The sequence below is a fragment of the Chinchilla lanigera genome, unplaced genomic scaffold, assembly GCF_000276665.1.
Source record: "Chinchilla lanigera isolate Chin_1 unplaced genomic scaffold, ChiLan1.0 scaffold00020, whole genome shotgun sequence".
Taxonomy (NCBI): Eukaryota; Metazoa; Chordata; class Mammalia; order Rodentia; family Chinchillidae; genus Chinchilla; species Chinchilla lanigera.
The window spans coordinates 10840764-10864999 of record NW_004955421.1 but is presented as its reverse complement, the minus strand read 5'-3'; the positions used below and the strand labels follow the sequence as shown (position 1 = coordinate 10864999).

Sequence of the window (24236 nt, the reverse complement as noted above, 5' to 3'; positions counted from 1 at the left end):
CTGACTTGTCCTTGTTGCCCAGGATTGAAATATGGGTTTTGCCACATTCTTATTGGAGACCAATGCCAGAAGTTTCATAACCACCCTTATAACTAATGTTTGTATTTCTGTACTCTAATAATATTAACTACATGGTGGATTTCAACATAGGATGAATTGGGATAAGAAATAGTGAGACAATAATCAGGACTTGCATAGCAATGGAATAGATACTTTGAGGATTTTAAAGACATAAAAGCCCTCATGTGAATACTTATAGAAGCTTTTTTCTAATTTCTCAGATTTGAAAGCAACTAAGATGCTCTTCAGTAGGTGATGAATAAATATACTGAGGTTGACATACAGAATGGAAAAGTATATTCTGGTAAAGAGAAATCCACTATCAATCCATGAAAAGACACATAGGAAATTTAAATGTGTATTTCTCAGTGAAGGAAACTAATCTGGAAAAAAAAACTGTATACTGTATGATTCCAATTATATGAGTTTCTGGAAAAGGCAAAACTATACCAACTAAGAAGATTCTTCCTATTACACATTACACATTTCACTTCCTATTTCGAGTAAGAATTTTCTTTCTATTTCCCGGTATGTATTATACATTTTGGTTCTCATTTAAAATCACATGTGTAGTTACTGGGTGTTGGAAGTGGGGGAGGGTAAACATATGGAACACAAGGAATTTCAGGTCAGTGAAAGTGCTGTGTATGATACAGTGATGGACATGTGTCATAGTACATTTCTCCAGACTCATGAAATGAAAAGCAGCAGGTATAAATTCTTACATAAACCATGGACTGCAGGTAATACATATGTGCCTGTGAGGTTCAGTGCTTAAAACTAATGTGCCACTGATGGGGCATGTTGGTAATAGGAAAGATGATACATTTGTGGGTGTCTGGGAAATATTGGTGCCTTCTCCTTAATTATGGTGCAAACTTAAAACTGCTGCTTTAAAACAATGTCTAGTATTTTTTTGGTGAGGGTGACTTTTTTATTTAGTTTATTGGTACATTTTAGGTATACAGTGATCACATTCATTATAGAGAATTTGTAGATGTACATGATATAATTTGATCTTTTTTTTCCCCTTTCCCCTATCCTCTTTTCAATCCTCCTGGTTTTCAACAGCTTTGTTTCCATTTTTTCCTTCTTTTCTCATCTTTGTTTTCTTTTCCTTGCCTTCTTTCCATTTTCCCATCCCCTCTCCCTATTGAACATTTGAACATTTTCTTCCTGTTTTGCAATATCTATTATATATTTTGGTCCAAATTTAAAATCACATGTGAGAAATGAGATTAGGGCAATGTCTTTAAAATAATTGACTCTGTTAAACAGACTATTTACAAATACTAGTTTAGATGTGTTTTACCACACAAAAAACTGCTTGTGGCACAGGTACTAAAGTTAATAGTAAATCATTAGCTACACAGAGTATAATTCAGTCCTGCAGCAATATTTGCTGTCTATCCTGCTGTGTATACTACTTAAAAAGTAGTCCTGTGTCAGCAGGAAGCTGTTTAGGGAATTACATTTTTAATTTTTTTTCATTTTTCTTTTTTTCTTTTAAACATAAAAGAACCAAAACATATTGACAGACACACAGACATAGATAAAATAACATAAAAAGAACAATAACTACAGAATTTCTGACAAGGTGATAGGAAGTTCACAGTGGTTGTTGTATTACATATTGGTATCATCGAATTTGTTACTCAGATAAAGAAATAGAGGTCTGTAAGATTGATCAAACAATTAAACATTGACTGTTCCTTTCAATAGCACACAAAAAATTAGTAGTACAATTATCTTAGCTATCTTGTATATATATATTCATATTTTCCCCTTCTTTCTTTCTTTTCTTTTTTCCCTCATCCCAGTAGTTCTTTCCTTTTGAGCAGTTGCTTTCTCTTCCACAATGTCTATGGTACTTTTTAGATTCTGTGTACTCTTTCAGGTTCTTATACTAGGGAGACAATTCAGTGTTTACACATCTTAAGTTTGATTTGTTTACACGTGTTTGATTTATTTCACTTATGAGTATGGTCTCTAGATGCATCCATTTACCTATGAAAGCCCCAAGTTTATCTTTCTTTATAGCTGAGTAATATTCCATTATATAAAAATGCCACATCTTTTTTATCCATTCCTCAGTTAATGGGCGTTTGGGTTGTTCCCATGATTTAGCTGCTACAAATTGTGCTGCTATAAACATGGGTGCACATATATCACTGTGGTATGACGGTTGTAGTTCTTCTGAAAAAATACCCAGAAGGGAAATACCTGGGTTGAATGGGATCTCTAGCCCTAGTTTACTGAGAACTCTCCAGGCAGATTTCCACAGTGGCTGCACCGGTCTGCACTCCCACCAACAGTGGAAAAGGGTTCCTTTTTCCCGACAGTCCTTCCAGCATTTGTTAATGATAGCCATTCTTTCTGGGGTGAGATGGAATTGCAGTGTTGTCTTAATTTGCCTTTTTTGAATGACTAATGATGTTGAACATTTTTTCATGTATTTATTTGCCATTTGTATTTCTTTACCCGAGAAGTATGTATTCATCTCAGATGCCCATTTTTGGATTGAGTCTTTGAATTTGGGGGACCTGACATTTTTTGAAATTCTTTATATGTTCTAGACAGCAGTCTTTTGTCTGACGGACAGTTGGCTAAAATTTTTTCCCAATTTGTAGGTTTTCTTTCCATCCTTTTGGTAATTTCTTTTGCTTGAGCAAAAAAACTTTTCAATAAGATGAGATCCCATTTGTTGATTTTTTGAAGTATTTCCTGGGCAGTTTGGTTTTTGTTCATGAACTCTCTACCTACCCCTATGTCTTCAAGACTTCCACCTACTTTCTCTTCCACTAGATCTAGTGTTTCTGTTTTAATATTTAGATCTTCGATCCATTTTGACTTCAGTTTCGTGCATGGTAATAGATACGGTTCTAGTTTCAGTCTTCTGCATGTGTTGAGCCAGTTTTTCCAGCACCATTTATTAAAGAGGCTGTCTTTCTTCCAACACCCCCTTGGCCATAATAAGGTGGCTAAGTGTGTTTGTGGTTGTGGCTACATCTCCCTGTGTATTCCACTGATCCTCAGGTATGTTTTGTGGGTTTTTTTGTTTGTTTGTTTTGTTTTTTTTTGTCAATACCATGCTGATTTTATCACAGTAACTTTGCAGTATAATTTCAAGTCAGGAATTGTGATCCCTCCTCCTTTGCCTTCATTGCCCAGGGTTGCTTTTGGTATTCTGGGTCCCTTCTGGTTCCAGATAAATTTTAGGAATGTTTTCTTTATATCTGTGAGGTATACTAATGGCAATTTGATTGGCTTGTATGAAATCTGTATAACAATTTTGAGAGTATGGCCATTTTCACAATATTGGTTCTTCCTATCCATAAGCAAGGAATGTCTTCCCATTTTCTGAAATACTCTTTGATCTCTTTTTTCAGAGTAGTGTAGTTTTCACTGAATAGATCTTTTTCTTCTTTTGTTAGATTGATTCCTAAGTATTTGTCTTTCTTGGATGCTATTGTGAAAGGTATTGTTTCCTTAATTTCTCTCTCAGTGTGTTTGTTGTTTGTGTATAAGAATACTATTGATTTTTGAGTGTTGATTTTGTATCCAGCTATGCTACTGAATTTATTTGTTAATTGTAGGTGTCTGTTGGTGGAGTTTTTGGTGTCTTCTATGTAGAGTATCATGTCATTTACAAATACTGAGAATTTCACTTCTGCCTTTCCTACCCTTAGGGAATTACATTTGTATGTTTAATAACTGTTGATAAAACTGAAATAATCAGTTAAGGTATTCCATTTATCTAAAGCACATGCAGGTTTATTCAGAAAGAAACAATTCCTAATTTCTTACATTTAAAAGATCGGAGGTACACAGTAAGAAAAAAATAACATATAAAATGACACATGGAACGTTGAATTGACAAAAGTAATCAATGTACTAAATAAATATTAGCTTGCAGTTTGAAAGAAATAAATAATTCAAACTTTGTGATCTTCGTATAATAATGTTTAGAGTCCCAGGAGATGAAAGAGGCTTAAATCTTATTCCAAGTTAAGGACACTGAAGCAACAAAACATAAAGAACTTTCTCAAGATTTTATTGTAAATATAGATTTAAAAGTTTCCAACAGAGTTCAGAGTAGGGCTAATAGGTTAAAAGATAAGAGGCTACATAGTTCAACTTTTAAATTTTTTTTTAGTAATTGGATAATATGAAAATATTCATGGTTTTCAATAATAGTAAATATTGTCATATTACTGCAAATAGTCAGTCATACAAGAGATATTCTCTTAACATGAATTATGTACCAAAAATTCCAGCGCACAAAAAGCTTGAGTAGATATCATCTATATTCCACTGTAATGGAGCTTTCTATCTTAGAGCATTCAGTTTCTATAAGATTTGAGAAATAACGAGTTAAAGACTTTAAAATATGCCACAAAGAAACAAAAAGACAAGATAGGGGTGTAGAAATGTATCTGTAAAGGTCCTCGTGTATTTAGGACATACATAACATCTCTGTACGTCTCTACCAGCTCAATGATTCAAAGAATGTGTGCATTTTAGTGAAATGTAATATGGATGACATAATACAACATGTCAAACAGAGAAGTCTGCAAGTAAAAGATAAAGCATTTATATGTCAAATAGTATTGTATGCATAAATCTGAAATGTAATTTTAAACCAACTTTTTTATAACTTTCACTAATAAGCTTAATACAGTGTCATGCAAAGGATGAGGAGGAGGCAACGGATATGTTAAGGAAGCCTGAAGATAACTGAATCCCTTCTTGTAGTAAACACATTCAGCAAATCTTCAAAGTAGCAATCATGTGTGTCTAAATGTGAGCGGGTGATATATTTGTCTTTTCCTCGCTCACATACAGTAACATATGCACACACATCAGCTCAAAGATTTATTTCCTTGTAATTTCAGACTTATGCATTTTTATGATTGCAATCCACTTGATGAATATAATTTTTAGTTACAGGTTAAATAGCTCTAGTGTGTGGATTCTGCCAAAAGTCGCAGTCACTGGGAACATGATGTCTGCAAGACAATCTAGCCTGTGGCATCTTAAGAAAATTTGCTAGTATTTGTTCTTCATGCACAACAGTAGCAGAAGCAAGCATCATGACCCCCACTGCAACTGTGCTGCCAGTACTTTGCCTATGTGCATCAGGCCTCAGGCTGTGCTCTTGAAAATGTTTTAACTCCTAGTACCGGCGGCTCTGTTCTTGAGAACACTTCCCCTGAACTGTGAGAAACTACCTGGTGAGGATTTCATGGTGGATGGGATCACAGTGAAAAATCCTCATGTGGAAGAGATCACATGATAAGGGAGAAAGCCACTTACCAGTCAGGTTCAGTTTTTACAGTGATTCACTCTCATAGGAATTAATTTACTTTGCAAGACTAGCATCAGTTCCTTCTAATGGCAGCATCTTCAAGAACTACCTGCTCCCACCATTGAATGGCCTCTGTGTCCTCCCCAAAGTCTAACTTTAGTGTGCTAAAGATAGGATGAGTAACAGTTTTATTTATAATCACAATTGCTGAGAACTGAAATGACTTTGTTAAGCAAAGTGCTAAGTACTTTGCAACTTTTAGCTATTCTTATAATCAGGATCATCTTTTAAAGTAGCGGTTTCATAGCCATTTCATCAATGTAAAATACTCCAGTCACACAGAGATTAGGTGATTTGTTCAGTAACATTCTGGCAAAAGCCCCAGAAAACATTTGGACTTCGATCTTCTCTTTGGATATCCTCTAGAATGTGAGATCTAAATATTGATGTACCTGATGTTTTTTTTATTCCTATCCACTCTTGAATCCTTCAACTGTAACTATTATGAACTTTATCTTTCTGAATTCTGAACTTAAAAGAAACCAGATAACTAAATAAATCAAAGGCAGCAGAATATGTCACTGGGTAGCCCTTATACCAAACTGAGAAGGGTTTAAGCCACATAGACCTGTGTCCAGGCACAAGGGAGGAACTAGTCCAACTTTTGAAATCAATCTGTGTTACTCTTTGTACAAGTAATTCCAGTACCACTTCCTTTTGAAGAACTCCCATCCTAAACCCATTTTAAATTGTCTCCCAGTTGGAAACAGTGGAAATCCAGGGTTTGGAAGACCTAAGCTTAACTATTATAACATGGGAGATCTAAATCTGATACTGTCCAGTATTCCTTCCAGTTTTAAACATGTGCTTTTGTTTTCATACCCTAACACAGAGGCACCTTTTCAACAATAAATTCTAAATGACTTGTAATATTACAGCTCATATCAGGAAAACAAGTAAAAGTGTTGATCAAATACTTAAATCTAAAGCCCTGGATCTACCAGATGCTTTTCACTTTCTGTTCTTTCTTTTTTAATAGATTGTTATTGTTTCTGAGCTGGATGTGATATAGGAAATTATTCTAACATTTTCTAAACCTCTGCTCATCCTTAAAATAATTCTGTATTTTAGAGGAGTGGAAAAGTACAGAGATCTCTTGACATACAGGAAAAGATGTTAATAGCCCAGTTTTTCCTAATGGCTGATGGTGACATAGCTTCAAAGACACACTTTATCACAAAGCAGCTGTGGTGGGACGTTCAGGTAATGCAGTATAGCATTTCTTGAAGATTAGTTAGTGCTTTGTTATCCAAGATATAATTCCCACTACCCCTGCTTGCCACCTGTCCTGAGTTTCTAGTCCTGAATCTGAATTCCCATGCCAAACTGAAAAAGCAGCTCTGGCTTCAGTTGTACTCTTTTTCTCACATTGGCTTTGTGTTTCAGCATGTAAGGTGATGCTGATGTTTTCAGTGAAATGAACTTTGAATGTACTCCCACAGCAATGAACTGATAACCAATAAAATAAATAATTGATTCGTCTCCGAACATTCTGACTCCTAGATGTGATGTCCCTGAGAAGCTTTTCTCTCACTGTTCTCTGCAAAACCTCAAGTTTTTCCTATTCTTTATTATTATTTTTTTTCCAAATGGATAATTTTTGACAAACAGACTCCTAAAAGCAGTCAAGTGTCAAATACAAAGTTATGGCTGGTGCAGCTGCCTTTGGGATCACACGCTCCATTTATTCATTATGGAAAGCTCAGATGCACAAACATGCGGTGCCATTTCGTGTACCTGTCAGTTTAGTGCACTTAATGAACATTGATCATGCTCATTCAGATGCGCTCTTCAGTGCTTCACACAGGAAAGCAGTGGTTTCTGGATGACGTCATGGAAACATTCTTTTTCTTGCAGATGTGCCTCTGTGGAATCTTTTCTTTTTACTTTTTGCCAAAGTACATTAATGAACACAGTACAATGGACTTTACCGTAGAATTCACCATGAAAGAAAATGTGTTATTAAAATTTTCCTCTGGTTTTGCTATTCTAAATCTGACATTTGGCTACTTAAAATACTTGTTTTAATTTTTTGGTGCTGGGATGGGACTCAGAGCCTTGAGGATGCTGAACATTAGTGTACCTGAATTGCATTCTCCTGTGCATTATCGGATGCTATAACTGTCCCTAGATAGTATGGACTTTATCTTTCTATACTCTGAAATTTATTTATTTATTTATTTATTTATTTATTTTTGTCTTTTCTGAGACGGGGTATCGCTGTGCAGTTCAGGTGGGCCATGAGCTCACTTTGTAGCCCAGGCTGGTCTCAAACTTGCAAAGATCCTCCTGCCTGAGCTTCCCAAGTGCTGAGGTTACAGGTATGTGCCACCACACCCGGCTATACTCTGAAATTTAAAAATGAATGAATGAATGAATGAATGAATGAATGAATGAATGAATGAATATCCCTTCAGTTACAAGACTTCCTATGGAGTAGTGCCGTCATTCACAAATTCTGCTGAGCACATGATCGGTTATCACCAGATGTATTGTTCAACATTATATGAAAGAGACTTTGTGAGCATGTGTTCCCACGACAGTTTAACTTCTTATAATTGGAAAAAGGTCTTTTTTATAAATGAATGTTTTGTTTGCTATCTCAATTTTCTGGAGCAAATTAAAAAATAACTTGTTCAATTAGTAATGATTAACTCACAACTGCTTTTTGGGAAATATCCTAATCAGTTTTGCAGAAAGGTAAATACCTTTACATTATCCTGTGTGTATTGTTATTGCAATGTTTATATTCCAAAACCTCTTATTGAGGTTTTGTTCCATTACCTTAGAGCACAACACAGCTGAAGAAGACAGATGTGCTCAAATTATAATACAGACTAATCTACACAAACTGTGGGCTTTCCAAGTTGCTGATGAAAATTAGAATTTAATCATAATGGCGAGTGCCTCACAAATCCAACCTTCAGGCTTGGTAACCTTGTAAAATGAATTGACAATTGCGTCTAGAATGGAGTGTGCCTTCCAAAAAAAAAAGAAACAGAGCTTACTTAGCATTTTTGACTAAAGCTTATAATTTAAAACTATTAAACATTCATATACATGAAATACATTGAGTATTTTGTTTTTCATAAAAGATAATAATTTAAGTATCATTAAAATGACAATTTTGAAAGTTAAGTTTTAAATTTATAGTAGAATATTATAAGCCCATTAAAAGTGATATAATGAATGTGCATGTCCATAGCAAAACTAGTATGTAGGATGATATGCATATTTTGATGCTTTTCATTTGATAAATACATTTCTTCATATATTTGGTTATGTAAATAAATGCAAAAAATACATTTTAAAATTGAATGAGACATGGAGCATTGAAAAGAGGATTTTGATACAAGTATTTCCACTTTTCAATACTTTACAAAAATGATGCATTAAACTGATATGTAAAATATGTAATTTACTTTTTTCTTTAAGAGAAAAAAGCAAGTTTATGAACCAAGTATGAGGGATCAGTATTAATCCCTTCAACTTATATTTTTTTAATACACTATGAGTTAGTCACTGTGCTTATAAATAGGCATACAATAGACAGCCAAAAACCGTATGTGGAGCTCAGGGAAATAGAAGTTATTAGAAATTATGTAGAAATATCAATTTATTATTAGGTAGAAAAAGTTTAAAAATGGTTAGAAAATTTTACCTCATCAATGAAGTTTTCCTGAGGAAGAAATTGTTTTCCTCAACATCTGACACCTGAATCGAGGTTAGTGAAGCAGGCAGTCTGTTTAAGAAGTTAGAACAGTTAGAACACTAAGGAAGGAGTTGGGTGAGTAAAAGTAGTGCAGACTATATCTTAGTCAAGTGAAAAACTGAAGAAGTGGGCCAGATATCTATATCTGATTGGCTACACCCAATCTGTGAATTTGCAAATGACAAGCCATCTAGAAAGATCAGTAAGTGTAACTCTCACTTCTTGAACAATGAGCCAGTGACTTGGAATTCCACATATCTTCATTTGTGATACACTTAATGCAAAGCTACTTCAATCAAAGTTTCTCACCGTGACTGGTACGATTCCTGTAACTGAAAATCTGACATTGCCTGTATAAGGACATCACCTGAACTAACTCTCCATCTTTCTCTTTCTTTCTTTCCTTTCATCCATGTGCTTACACACTCATGCATCTAATAAATTATTTATGGAACACTTTCTATATACCACATGACAGGAAGGCAAGCATGGTTTTTACCTTATAAATATATATTCTAATAGAAGAAACAAGGAATTATTAATCACAGAGAAAAATGTTATTGAAATGATTGGGCCACTGAAGTAGAGACTGGAAAATCTACCTAAGTAGGTTTGTTCAGAGAACATCTCTATGAGTAGGGTGTACTCAGCTGAGTCTTCAGCATGAGAAAGAGCCCTGTATGAGAACAGTGACAGGAATGGGATTTGCAAAAATCTTGATCTAGCAAACAACTGGAAAGAAATAGAAGATCTTTATCTCAATCTTAAAAGCCATCTTTGATAAACCAATAGCCAACATCATACTAAATGGTCAAAAGCTAAAAGCTGTTACTCTGAAATTAGGAACAAGACAAGGATGCCCACTGTCACCAGTCCTATTCAATATAATTCTAGAAACATTAGCCAGAGCAATTAGACAAGAGAAAGAAATAGAAGGAACAAAGATATGAAAGGAAGAAGTTAAATTATCTTTATTTGCTGGTGACATGATATTGTGCATAATAGATTCCAAAAATTCTACCAGGAGACTCTTAGAACTAATAACCAGATTCAGCAGCATAGCAGGATACAAAGTAAACACTAAAAAATCCATAGCATTCCTGTAGACAAATAACAAACTAACTGACAGAGAAATTAGGGAAACAGCACTTTTCACAATATCAACAAGAAAAATGAAATACTTACGAATCAAACTAATGCAAGAAGTCAAAGATATTTACAGTATTTACAGTCAGACATTTCTACAGTATTCAGAAAAAGGATATTGAAGAGAATATCACAAAATGAGAAGATATCTCCTGCTCTTGGATATGCAGAACCAGTATAGTGAAAATGGCCATACTTCCATAACTACTATACATATTTAATGCAATCCCAATCAAAAAACCAAAGAATGGAAGGAAAAATGGAAACCACACTTCTGTAAATATGGAGGAGGAAAAGCGTTAAAGGGAGGGGAAGGGAATGAGAAAAAAAGAATTAAGATATACATGTACATGCACAAACTCCCTGTGTTAAATGTGAGCAATATGTATGGCAAATATGTACTAATACTTAATAAAAAAAAAAGCACTGAAACAGTGTCCATGGGAATGGAAGAAAACAGCTTCAACTGAAGTGAGATCCTAGCTCCAGGGTGTTGCAGCTTTTAACAAGACAGTGAGATCGGTATTTGTTTTGTAGTTTCAAGGCTGTCAATCTTTATCTTGGAATTATTGAATCTTAGGTGTGGAAGAAACTCGAAAGAAATCTAACTAAAACATTTCCCTTGTTGCAAGCTCTTTGTAGGGAATGTCTCAAGTGGTGGCTGAAATTCTCCATCACTGCACAGTTTTTGTTTTTTTTTTCTCCCTGAGCCATTTTTGTGATGGAGCCATCCATTTCCTCCACGGAACTGATCCTGCAGATATATTTGAAGTACCACTTCTGTTTTCCCCCATTTTGCTTTTAGTTTATCCTAAATGAAAGCCTTCTTTACACAATAAATCTTGGCAGAAGGAAGCTCTTAAAGGAGCTTGGGTTATGAGGACCTCTCTTAAACTCGAACACAGGGGGAATGACTCTCTTTTAAACCATTTTAAGGAGGGCCTCCCCCCCACCATGAAATCTGTTCTTGTGTTTTCAAAATGTGTAAAATGAAGAGTTGAGCCAATTACCTGTCAAAGAGCTTGATATGAAAGTGAACCTTCTAAATTATCTCCATGGTTGATTTCTGCATGCCATTAATAGTATCAATTAATTACAATTTAAAAGTTGTGAAAAACTTATACATACATAGCTACATACAATCTGTAATAGTCACCAGTAGATTATCTGAACTGGGATTCCTCATTTGAAGCACAGAATAAAGGAAATAATTTCATTTTCTCTTCTGAGTTCTCCCAAGGGGTAATAATGCTATCTGGTTACTTCCCTAGATGCAGAGCAGAAAAAGACACAGTCTTTTACTTCTGATCCTCTTCTTTTAGGAAAGCCCACTTAAGCAAGGCTGGCAGGTTACATAATAGAAAGAAAGAAGCTATCCGTAAATACATCCTTACATACAATCTCTCAGAAATGCTGGGGAAAGCGTTTTGTATCTGTTTTGTATTAATTTCTTCCCATGAAACCTGGAGCCCTATTGTGATTTACAACCCTTTGTAATTAATTTATGGTTGCTGACCTAAACTATGCCTTTATTGGAAAGTAAAGTGTTAAGGCAATTGAAAAAGACAATGCAGGTCAAAACCTGTTTACTTACCTATTACAGGCAATGGCTAGACCCTTAGTAAACATCTGTTGAGTGAAGTTGAATTGAATTAGCTTGAACTGAATTGAATTGCTTTGAGAGAGCTATAGCTGGAACCAATTATTACTGCACTCTTCTACTGGTATTTTCAGCAGAATATTTTAACAATTATTCATTCAACCAACGTTTTATTGAGTGCATACCTATTATAAGCCAGACAAAAACTCAGTGCAGGGCTGTGAATTTACAAATTAAATAAACATTTGTCCTACCCATAATTGCTTACAGTACATAGAGGAAAGTAATGTGTAAAGCACCACAGATAGCACCACCTGTGTAAGCAGAGTTTCAGGGAATTCTAAGGGAGTATGGGAGCTGGAAAGGAATGGTGGTGAGCAGAGTCACGAAGGGCTCCAGGCAGAGCTGGCTCTTGATTAGAGTGACCGGCAGGACCTTCAGATTCAAGTGGGGCCATGGATACCATTGCTGATTAAGGGAAGTGGGTCATCATCTATATTCTCTTGGTGTTCTCTCAATTTTTTAAATTATCTGATTGAATCTTTCTAGAATCGATTCCTGTTTGGCCTCTGGTGTTAGGAATTTGGGCAAGGGCTGTTGGAAGGGAACCCTTCATGATTTGAGTTTGGTTGGGGCATTAACTGCTAAATATGGATTCCTCTCTGGCAGTTATTTTATGTATACTGTATTCAGACTCACAGGAATGTTGACTCACTGGTTTCTACTTTCAGGTCTCTTAGCTTTTATTTTTGCTGTTTCATATATTTTCCCATTTGCAAATGAATATAAATTGGTAAATTATAAATAGTGTGTATTAAGCCAACAGTATTGCTTAGAACTGTACTTAGACCTGTACAATATTGTAATTGGCTAGAAAATATTTCCTATCTTGTTTTTTCTCAGTATAAAGTAGAGGACATGGACCAAGTTTACAGATCTTCATGTTTATTTACATTTTATCAGGTAATAAAATATTGCCAAGATTAATATTCATCTACTTTGTATCTTAAATGGAGGAGAGTGGTCTCTGCAAATTTTCAAATTGAAATAGGTAAAACAGTGATGTACATGCTGCTTCAGGCAGCTTAGTTTAACTGTATCTTCAGCTTGAACTTTTCCTCTGGTTTCTCAAAGTTCTCATGCCGGTGGGATGTCTTTTGGATGAAGTGCTGGAAAACATTTAAAAATTGTCATTCTCAGTTCCAATGAGAAGGGAGAGACTGATAATCAGCCTGTTTAACTGTAGGTTTCATAGTATTTTCTCCATCTCAAAAATCATTTGCACATAAGAAAAATGAGATATGTATCAATAACTGCTCCATGTTTTCAAGGGAAATTTTCAGTAAAGGGACCTACTTTCCTTAAAATGAAATAATGTCTATTAATACATCCAGTTGTTTTAATTCTTTTTCATAATATGATGAATTACAGCTTTTTTTCTTTTTAATTTTTTTTTTTTTTTGGTATCAGGAATCGAACTCATGACCTCAGGCTTGCCAGGCAAGCGCTTACACCACTGAGCTACAGCCCCAGCCCCAAATTACAGCTTTTTAGTGAAATAAATATATTTATTTAAAGATCTGAAGTATACAATTTAAAATACAGCATTGCAAACAGTCAAAAGTCAGATTTCTGATTCTATATATTTTGTCCCAGTGAAGTCTGTCCACTTAAGTGCAATAGAAAATGTTAAAGAAGCAGAAATTCTAAAAAGTTTATATGCAGAGTATCATCTCTCTATTGTTTGAAACACTGATATCTAGGCTCCCTCCAAACATTCTGATTTAAAAATTCTGGCCTTGAATCTGAAGCTTTTTAAAAATGAAAATTCTGATGATTATGATCCGAGGTGGTTTCTGGTGCACACTTTGAGAATCTTTGAAACATGAAGTTTAATCATTTGTTATCTTGAAAGAGTCATGTAATTTATCCTGGCAAGAAAAAGGGGGCATATGATAAGGTAAAGCAAGACCAGTTTTGATGTCTGATGGTAACCACATGCTTAAGGTGATGCGGGGTATGTCTCCGGAAGAAATCAGGATTCTGTGTGGTCTTTTCTGTTTTTAGTATCTGTGTATTAATAGATCCATTCTCAGAATCAATATTGGTACTTACACTGTAAAACTATGACATGCTGACATGTCTCCAACTTCAGCTTGTCTTGCCTACCTTGCGTTTGTTTTGTTCATTCTCCTTTGTAGTCATGTTTATATTGACCATCATGCGGCCAGATACTTTCCAACCTTTAAGAACTACTTGCTCACCTTCATCTTACGTGTCTTTCACTAATTCTTTAAAGGTGTGCACAATTGCAGTAAATAACGTATTTCAGAAAATACTCAGCATAAGTACCATGGTCACCCTTGGCTGGTGAAGAGGGTACAGGAATCTAGACCCAGGTGTCCAGCCCTCTTCTCATGTGAATTTACAGGGAATGTGAAGATATTTTCTATTTACAGATTTGATCAATGTTTGCAGTAGAGTTTCTCTAGGAATGACTCACAGAGGGGACAAATAACCTTAGCTTCAATTCTGGTTTTTTAAAGAGAAAGGAGCTGCAGCCAGATGGGACACTGTGAGCCAGCTGAGAGAAACCAGGACAGTCCAGGGAAAGCTATCAAAATGGCCTTCCTGTCTCCAGATGATCATCTGTGAAATTATGTGAGATGCTTGTTACAAATGCACGTCTTTAAGGCTTATTTAAAATTTCTGAGACTAGGTAGTCTTCAGTTACATCCAGTTCCTAAGAAATTTATACCAAGGAAGGGACCTTCTACTTGGAGACCTGGGACATAGGAGTTCCCAAAGAATAGACTCAAGACCAGGAACTCATACATCATTTGGTAACTCTTTAAAAATGCGTAGTCCCAGGCCTCACCTATATACCTACTGAATCAAAAGCTGAGGATGGCACCAGGAAATCTACGTGGGTTTTTGGACGGGTGGTTCAGAATTGGTAGGATCGAACCCACACCTGTGCATGATAAGAATGTGCTCTACATTCCCAGCACAGGAAATCTTTTCTACAAGACACGTCAGGTGATTATTCTGACCTTACTGAAGTATGAGAATCACTATTTTACTGGATCTGGAAAACGGATATTTATTAATTTATTATTTTTATTTTTAATGTTATAATAATACAAATACTATGATTTTTTTAAGAATCTGGATATTCTTTCCACTATGTTTTCTCTTGAATTTCTACTTGCATTTGGGAGTAATATGAGAAAATTAATTATTACTGAAACAAATATAGGGAATTATAAATGCACTGTCTTAACTTCTCCCCTTCCTCTCCCCGTCCTCCGTCTCCCCACTACCCGTCAGATCTAGTCTTCTCCTGGCACAGCATTTGCCCCCTTTCTCTTGTGAAGATAAATTACATGGCTCTTAAAAGGTAAGCAGTGTTGAAGATTGATATTTCAAAGCTTCTTCCCTCCCCTCTGCTCTCCCCTCCCCTCCCCTCCCCTCTCCTCTCCTCTCCTCTCCTCTCCCTCTGTCCCAAGTTGTAAAATGGATGAAGAGAACAGGTGGGGTACCTTGAAGTAGATGGCATTATGAGTAGAACAGTGAAGCAGAGACTGCTGTTGAAGCCATGTCCTCTTAGAGGGCTTGGTTCCAGTGCCCGAGGCAGTCAACTCTGCAGTGAGCAGGGAGGTGGCCCTGTCCTCCTTTTCTGTAGTTCAGGGATCTGGCTGTTTTAAAAGCGTACCTTCTGAAAAAAAATCATTGGAAGTAAACTTTATAATTTTAGCCTTAGGAATGTCAAAACTAATGCTAGCAAAAGCCTCTGGCAATAAGTAAGTTGTACAAACAAAACGAAAAGAAGTAACAGTTTTATAGAAATGAAAAGCAGAGTTTTTCCACAAATATTCCATTCCCAGAGATAAATTTGATATTCAGCTATACCCATCCACTGTCTAGATTAGGTTCCTTTTGGGAGAGGTACTTGTGAAGGATTAAGTCACAGATCATTAACTGGTGATACTTAAAAAATCACACATCTTTCTTTAAATTACAGTCTTTGAGATTTAGTTGCATTGTATGTCATTGTGTGTCTTTGTTTAATTATATTCAACCTTAATATTGTAAGCATATATTTCACAAATTACTCATAATTCTCAAACATTCTAGTCTCCCAATACATTTTTAATGTATTGAAGTGTCTCAGAGCTGGTTGTATTGAAAGTCCCAGCTGATATATATCCTTAAGGAATTTGGGTGTACAGATGTGTGTTTGTCTTTGAATGATTGGATGTCTGTGCATTGCAAAGCCAAACATTGAAAAACTTTATGTTCAGTTATTCATTGAACACATATGAAAGGAGGTTAAATGGCTAGTTGATCGCTTGATGCTTGATTAATAGTTGTTCTGAGACTGGAACTGCTGCCTTTTGAAGTAGTGTATCTATTAGATAGTTCACTGGATGGTGTCAATGTTATATTCAAGACAAAATGAGTAGGTATATTTTATATCCAGCAATTTCTAGGTGAAAGAAGTAAGAATATTTGGATAAATTCGGGAGAGCTTTCAAGAACCCCATTACTGAAAGGAGTGAAATATGATATCCATTGATAAGAACACACACATATATATGTGATTCTAAAGTAGCATTTCCAGGGAAGGGAAGCTATATTATTAGTTAAACGTTCGTAGGCTGTGTGATTTGATTAAATCAGCATTGTTTACAACAGGGCCCAAGAGAAATAAAACTATATTTCCCAGTATTATCTGTTCCCAAAAGAGACTCTTCTTCATGAGGACATACTCTCACAAACTGACGATAAAGCATCATGATTGGGTGGCCTCTTCTTCAACATGTTCTATTCTGTAGAGTAGCAGGAAATAAATAAGGTATGAAACTACATTTTCAGTTCAAATTTCATTTTGATTCCTGTAGAGGTTTCAGCTGTGGCATGCAAGCATAGCTTTTGCAGGTGCCGAGAGAGAATTCCTTACCCCTCGGTGTGACTAATTGTCAGTAATTGTCTAAAGAGGGCGTTTGTGAAGACTGGTGTCCACGTCTTTTCCATCAGATTTTGTTCAGGGTCCTTGGAAACATGGGGAGGCAGTGCAGAGAGTTCGGTCACTGAGAAATCATCAGCACTGTACAACATACTAAAGAAGTGAGTGTAAATTTAAAGAAGAGCCTTGAATAATGTGACATTTTAGAGAAATAGAAAACTATAAAAAGGAGGGTCTTTTAAAATGCCTTATAATTTTTGATGAACCCTCATTTGAAATTGGCTCTTACAAACACATACTTTCCTCTTTCTTTCTTTTTTCCTTTTTTCAGTAACTAATTTCCCACAAGTATTTAATACGTTCTTTAAATGAGTATATGGGAATTTACCTAGGTATGAAATAAAACCTATTTTTAATGAAAACAAGTGCTGAACTAAACGTTAAGTCAAATCTGTGGTTTTTGAAAAGGTGTAGTTCCAAACCATTTTCCAGTATTTTTCGTTTTGCCTCCCGTCCTTGCTGTAATTTTCTTAAAAATCAAACATAGGCTCCAGGGTAGAATTTATTAAATAATTGACTTTTATAACTGTCTGGAATTGCTAAAAACTACAAATACTGTAAGAAATGCACAACATTTTCCAGACCATAAAGACTAATGCATTTGAAATGGCGTTTTTGTAAGTATGGGGTGAGAGATGCAAACCTTAAGTCGTACTGAGAACTGTCCTGCTGCTTACAAGGCCTCCTGCTGAGTTTCAAGACATATTTTGAGTAGAAGCAAAATTACCAGGCTTTTTGTGTTCTCTATTTCTTACACTGCTTAAATAGTGAATTATCATAATTGTATTTACCTTTTCCTCTCACATATAAAGTTTTAAGTCGGGAGCTTTGTGAGTTTGTCTATAAAAAGGAATGCATTATAACTTAGGGTTTTGGAAATGTTCAATTTGGTTAGTTTTATTACATTACACAGACCTTCGACTACTTGAATAGTTTAAATAGTGATGTCTAAATAGCAACCAATCCAATACTATTTCTGTGTTGTATAAGCTCCAGGAAGTTACTTTTAGGTGCGACTAATGTGACTCCTAAATTACCAAATATTTTGCAGTTGTAAACGAGAGTGAACCAGTTTCTTTACACCTATTTTAATTCCCAACTGCATATCAGCAATTTGTCTCTGAAGAGCTGCTCTATATCCTAGAGGGTGTAAAGCCTTTGGGGTCCTTTTTAATAATTTACTTAGGAGAGTTATTTACATAAATTTTATAGCTTATTCATGACAGTGTTTTGCTTAACACGGTTTGATAGGACAGGCGTGACCTTAAAGGAAGACATGTGCAAGCACAACAGGAAAAGTTCTTGACAAACCCACCCCTTCCATGTAATTTAGAAGTTAGTTCCTGGTGGTTCCTGATGACCCACCCACTACTGAGGAAGAAATGATGCAGGAAATGAATAGTGTGGTCTCATTTCTCAAACCCCGTTACTTTCTTACAGGACCTGTGAGTTTCCTTCGTTCTTTTCTCTCATTTACCCATGCTTTTCTTTTTCACTGCTTTTTCTCTCCTGCTAATCACCGGGGTGACTGCCTTGTAATGGCATCTTAGCATTAGTTCTAAGAGGTCCAGCAGTCTCTTGGGAAGTGGGTATTGGGGTCTTATGACAAAGAACACCAATAAACAATAGTGCAGTAAGAAAGAATGTGTCTATCACCTGAGGATCTTGTAAGAGGAATTTAGTCATAAATGACTAAGCTCAATTTAACATTCATGTTTAAGTGTTCACCTAATCATCTCACTAAGACCAAGCCTCAGCTATATCCTAGGCCAGTTCACCTGTGAAAGGGACCAAGAGTGGTAAACGCATGACCTGAGTGATAGATCCCTTTTTCTGTTTGTTTTTTTCTTTCTTTTAGTCAGTTTTAATTTCACTAACCAGTTTAAATTGTGGCTAAATAGATTCATTTGTAGATTATGTTATTTCACCTTAGTCTGTAGTCTATGAAGACTAAATTAATTTGCATAGTTTATCTGATAAAGTAGTAAGGAAATTAAGTTACAAACATCATTTCCTCAGGAATCCCTTTTTATTATCTTCCCACATAGTTTTAACCACCTTATTTTACAATCTGTAAAAGCATTCATCTTTTCCTCTTGATGATGTAGTTTTATATTTTTATATTGTTATAGAAAAAGACTTGATGGCCATCAACTTTAAACCAGACAACTATTCTTTCAGTAAAAATAGTTTTAATAAAATAAGTAAAAATTTCTACTTCGTGAAATTTGTATTCTAGGAGAGACAACACATTAACAATACACATTACAATGTCACATAATGGAAAGTGCTGTGCGGGTGAAATGAAGAGGCACAGAAATGCAGACATAGGAGAGATGCTGGCCAACAGTAGGTAAACTGTTCAGAAGAGGCCTCTGCAAGGAGAGCTTGTAGCGCCCAGATCTGAAGGCAAGAAGTTGTGGAAAATCTCTGCAGACCAGGAAGCAGCCTTAAGGAAGAAGTCACAATTCTGTTTGGGGTGAATCAGGGAAAAGGGGAGAAATGAAGATTGTACAGGATGAAAAGTATTGGATCATAAGTCTCACTGGGTGACATAAATCCAGATTTTATTCCCATGGAATTCATGGTAAGATTTTGACCCATATTTCACCCGTTAGACTGTATCTGCCATTTAAGAATTGGGTCTGTGGTGCCCGTTGCATTCTATCATTTAATACTCATTGGGTGAATAAGTGGATGGTCAGAAAATTGAATTAATGTCCTCCAACCCTGTTAATCTTTTACTTTGGGATTTTATTTAACATAATTGTTTTATTTATTTTGCTTTTTGACATCAACATTGCACCTATTGCCATTTGGTAGAACATTTGGTATCCTTTGACAAAGGTAAGAGTACTCTTCACTTTCTCCTAACTGGGACAAAAAACTCAATACCCAAAGTTAAAGGAAGAAAAGCTTATTTCACTTCACAGTTTGGAGAGGTTTCAGTCCGTAGCCAGCTGGTTCTGAGGCAGGTGGTATGGCAGAGGGGCATCGCAGAGGAGAAAGAGTCCATGGCACAGCAGGCAGGAGGCAGCAGCATGCATCAAAAGCAAGCCTCCATTTCCTTTTATCTCATCCAGGCTACAAGCGTCTTAGATTGTCCCACCCATAAGCATGGTGGGCCTTTCCATTATCCAAACCCAGAACTCTGCTAATTCCAATCAGTGACCTAATTTAGTACCACGCACCTTTAATCCTGGTATCATACACCCTAGATCCAGCCAGCTCTGAAAAGCCCCACCTATGAATGCATGAACCTTTGGGGGAATATCTAGACATAAGCCATCACAGTAAATTTTCAGTGTATCAGATCTAGATTATTAAAATCTACATTCCACATCCTGAATGGGACCTGATTTCCCCTCATGTTCCTAGGTAAAAACAAATCTGATTGGCTTAACACCTTGGACATGATTGAGTGTCCAGTTAAACTTCCTATCTTTTTATCTGATTGTTAGTCCTGAAGATAATGTGAAGTCTGATTCCCCAGCGTCGGATCAGAACATAGAACATCAGTGCTCCTAAAATGATGACATGACTTAGAGTGTAGAGCCTCATGAGTATCCCTGGAGTCACAAGATACTGTATTTCTGCCCTTTGTTCTAGTCAGAGTAGCCCCAGGATTTACTGGGAACTCCTTTGTTTTAAGGGGTTGTACTTTAACCAGGTTCTGCCCCCCAGGAGTATATAGATGATACACCTTTATAATCATTTGTAAATGTGGAAAATAGAGGTGAAATTTAGGAGGTTGTAGTCCTTAATAGTGTAACATAAATGTTAACTAGATAATCCTATTTTGAAAAAAAATTTTATATAGAGACTACTTTTGTCTAAAGGAATTAATACTTTCTTGCCTAAAAATTTTTCTTTTATATTGTTAAGTGAGAGGTAATTTATTATGGGTTTATACTTCTTTTTGCCTGAATTATCTCTAAAAATTAGCATATATTTTCAAATATGCACTGAAAAAAATTTGTATGTTGTTGCTACATTCTTCATGAATAATCATAATAATTGGGTAATTCTCATTTGCATTTTTTGCATGGCTCTGATATTTAACTTCTGTTCCCTTACCTTGTTTGTATTAAAGTTAGCACTTTCTTGTGTATTTTGCCAGGCAGCTTATTTGTCTGAAACTTCCAAAGCTCCTCTTTCTCTACCACTTGTCTTGTGCTAACACTCAGGGATGCTTTTAACATAATTTTAAGGCTTTATGTGGAAGTTGATGTACCCCACATTGTTTGTGTGTCTCTCCTTTGAGTTGAGGGCAGTGACTGTCTCTCCTCTACTTTTTGTATGTTGCACCTTGAAATTCTATAGGAGACATAAGCTATTCAATTCCTGAATGGATAGGCGAATGAATAAAATTTTGCTTTCCTGTTCTTATTTTGGTTGGGTTCTTACATTATAATTCCCTAAACTGCCAACTGTTTAGAGAAGTGAATCTCAAAATGCCTTGTGACCTTAGAGAGGCCGTAGGTAAAGATGGCAATAGCCTGGGAACAAGTAGATGTTTTTCAGGGTTGGTTCATTTCCCCCGTATTTCACCTCTAACAGAGAGAGTAGGTCATTGGTTCCTGCTGCCGCACAGTCCTGTTTTCATTGCTGTACCCAGCTAGATGGCAGTGCATATGTTACAGTGAGCCATGCCACACTGGTGTAAAGATAAACAAATGTGATGTTAATGTGATTTGAATGTAGAATCTGTTTTTCTCTTCCGTAGCCTCCAGAGTTTTAGAGATTTTGTCACTGTCCCATTTAAATGGCATCTTTCTTAAAGGGCTGGTTTTACTCATACCAATTATTTTCTCATTCTCTGCTTGATTCTTTTCACTCACATTGAGTGGAATCTCATCTTCTAGTGCTTTATCCAGAGGTTCATTCATACCTTCACCTTCACTGTGAATTAAATCCAGAATCTAATTGGGAGCTTGTCACTCTGAGTGTGAAATACCTCCTGCTAAAAATAAACACACTGAGTTTACTTAGGTTTGATACTCGATGAGTCACATTAGCCTATGTTTTACTTTGTGCTATCAGCATATTGTGGGCTGAGCGCTCATCATCTTTTTGCACTGAAAATGCCAGTGATAAATATATCTTGAGAGGCAAAGGCAGGTTAAGGAAGCTTCTCTGCAATCTGAGTTAAAAGTGATTTACTCACCTAATGGAGAAAACTAACCTTAGTTTCTGTTTCTCTCCCTTTAACTCTGATTGTTTGTGAGGTACATAGATTAGTACACTGGGCATATATATGTCATTAACAAGGAATAGGAAGAGAAAAACAGTACCAACAACAAAACAGCTTCATCTATTTTACAGATGAATATTAGACTCAGAGATGAATGATTTGTTGTAGATCAACAGAGATTAAAATTACAAAGCAACAAGGTGATGCAGTTGGAATATGGATTCAGGAATTCTGACTTGAGGCCAAAGTTTATGGCCTCTACCACTCCATAACTTGATCAAAGGCGGGGTAAACTTCCCTTGGGCACACAGCGTAGGAATGGGTATGTGTTTAATGCACAGTACACTGACAGTTCTCTATGAGAAACTCCTGCAAAAGCCCTTCTGAGGAGTTTTGCTGATAGTGGCAGATCAGGCTTGCTTGGATGTCTGTACTTGCAAGTCCTTCAAGAATGATCTAGCACCTGGAATAGAATATGAGTGTCACTGTCAGCACTTGAGGTCAGGAAAAGAGCCGTTTTTAATTTCATTCACCCTGATGTCTATTTTAGTATTTTTTGTGTACTGCTTGCTTGCAGCTTTAAGTGTCTCCTTCTTTGTTAGTTAATTCGATCATCGTCACATCCCACATGCTGATAACAGGGCCGTTTTAGACTTCAAGAATCACTTTGAGGTTAAGGAACTTGCTAAGTTCTAGCAGCTGGTGAGTAAGGACATGCTGGCAGCCTGACTTCAGAGTCTCTGGGTTAAGTTCTGTGATATATAATTCTGAGTTCCAGAGAAGTTGATTAGCGACCCCAAGGCCACATATCTAATAAGAATCTGACTTGAAATTTTGACCGGTTCTATATGATTCCTGAACACTTTTTCTTTAACACTACCAAATACTAAAGAGACTACATGAACTCCCTTCTTAGAGTCTTGTTGCTACTAATAATCACATTTTCCTTTATTAGAGTTATTTTCCCTCAGGTTCTTGAAACATAGAGACTTTGTCTTCTCCAGTGTTACAAGTCTAGGTACCACCTCTCCAGTTATTGTTCATGCTTTGCTAGCCAGGTTTTGTCAATTAAGCTGCAGAAAAACATCTTCAGCAGAAAAGAATGTCAAGGGATAGGGACCTAGCTCAGTTACAGAAGGACTGTCAAGTGTGTGAGGCCTGGAGTCCCATCCCCCAGCACTAGGTGTGGGGTAAGGAGGACTACAAAAGCTGGAATTGTGGTATATTTCTTGCTCATTAAAAGATGCTTGGTTATAATATCATTTCTGACTTGCCAAAGATCATACAGTAAAGCTATAATGAAAACAATAATCTAAAAAGTAAGAAAGAATTATTTAAGGCTTAAAATACTTAAAAAAACCTTTTTGAAAGATTCATATACAACATGTATATCTATGATCCTATCTTATATGCTTTATAATTATCTCATATATGTTGCATTTACGTGTCATCTCCTTTGAAAACAGAAAAAAAAGTTAGATGTAAAATTTAAGTAACTTGTCCCAGTTTACATAGCTCAGTAGGAGATGAGATCAGGATTCAAATTCAGATGGTCTAGCTTCAAGAGTTGACTTGCCCACCAAACTGACTGGGGTATTTTCTACTGTATGAGCACATATACATCACTACAGTAACAGGAAGTCCCTGCTGGTGTTTCATTTGTGAGAAGTTCCGAAGACACTAAAAATAATGGCAGATGCATTTACACCATGGCATATGTTAATGATATTTTTATCTTTACAGATGTAAGGGTGGCTTTAACTATATCAGAAATGTTTTTTTTTTTTTTTCAACCTGGAAAGGCCAGAAATGAGCAACTTGTTCATAGGTACAGAAGAATGTAAGACTTTACATGAGAATCTGTATTGTGCTGTCATACTGCTGAAAGAGAAATTTTTCTGTCCACATTATGCATCTTTCTTGGAATACCAGATGAGAAACAGAAGTTAAGGGCTGTTGTAAAAGTCATTATCTTTGTATGACAGACAGTAATGTTTACACAATAATGGTGATTGTAGTATTTTTATTTCTTCTTTATATGTGTTTGAGTATTTGTATTCTTATCCGCATGTTTATATGTTCAATATAAAAACCTGGATTTTGTGCTCAATATATATTTTGAATGAA

At 35.9% G+C, this 24236-nt stretch overlaps 1 protein-coding gene across 6 annotated transcripts in view; it reads left to right on the top strand.

Annotated features, from left to right (window-relative positions):
- Cntn4 (contactin 4) overlaps positions 1-24236 on the top strand; it is a 661264-nt gene that overhangs the window by 63735 nt on the left and 573293 nt on the right. The window lies entirely within an intron of this gene.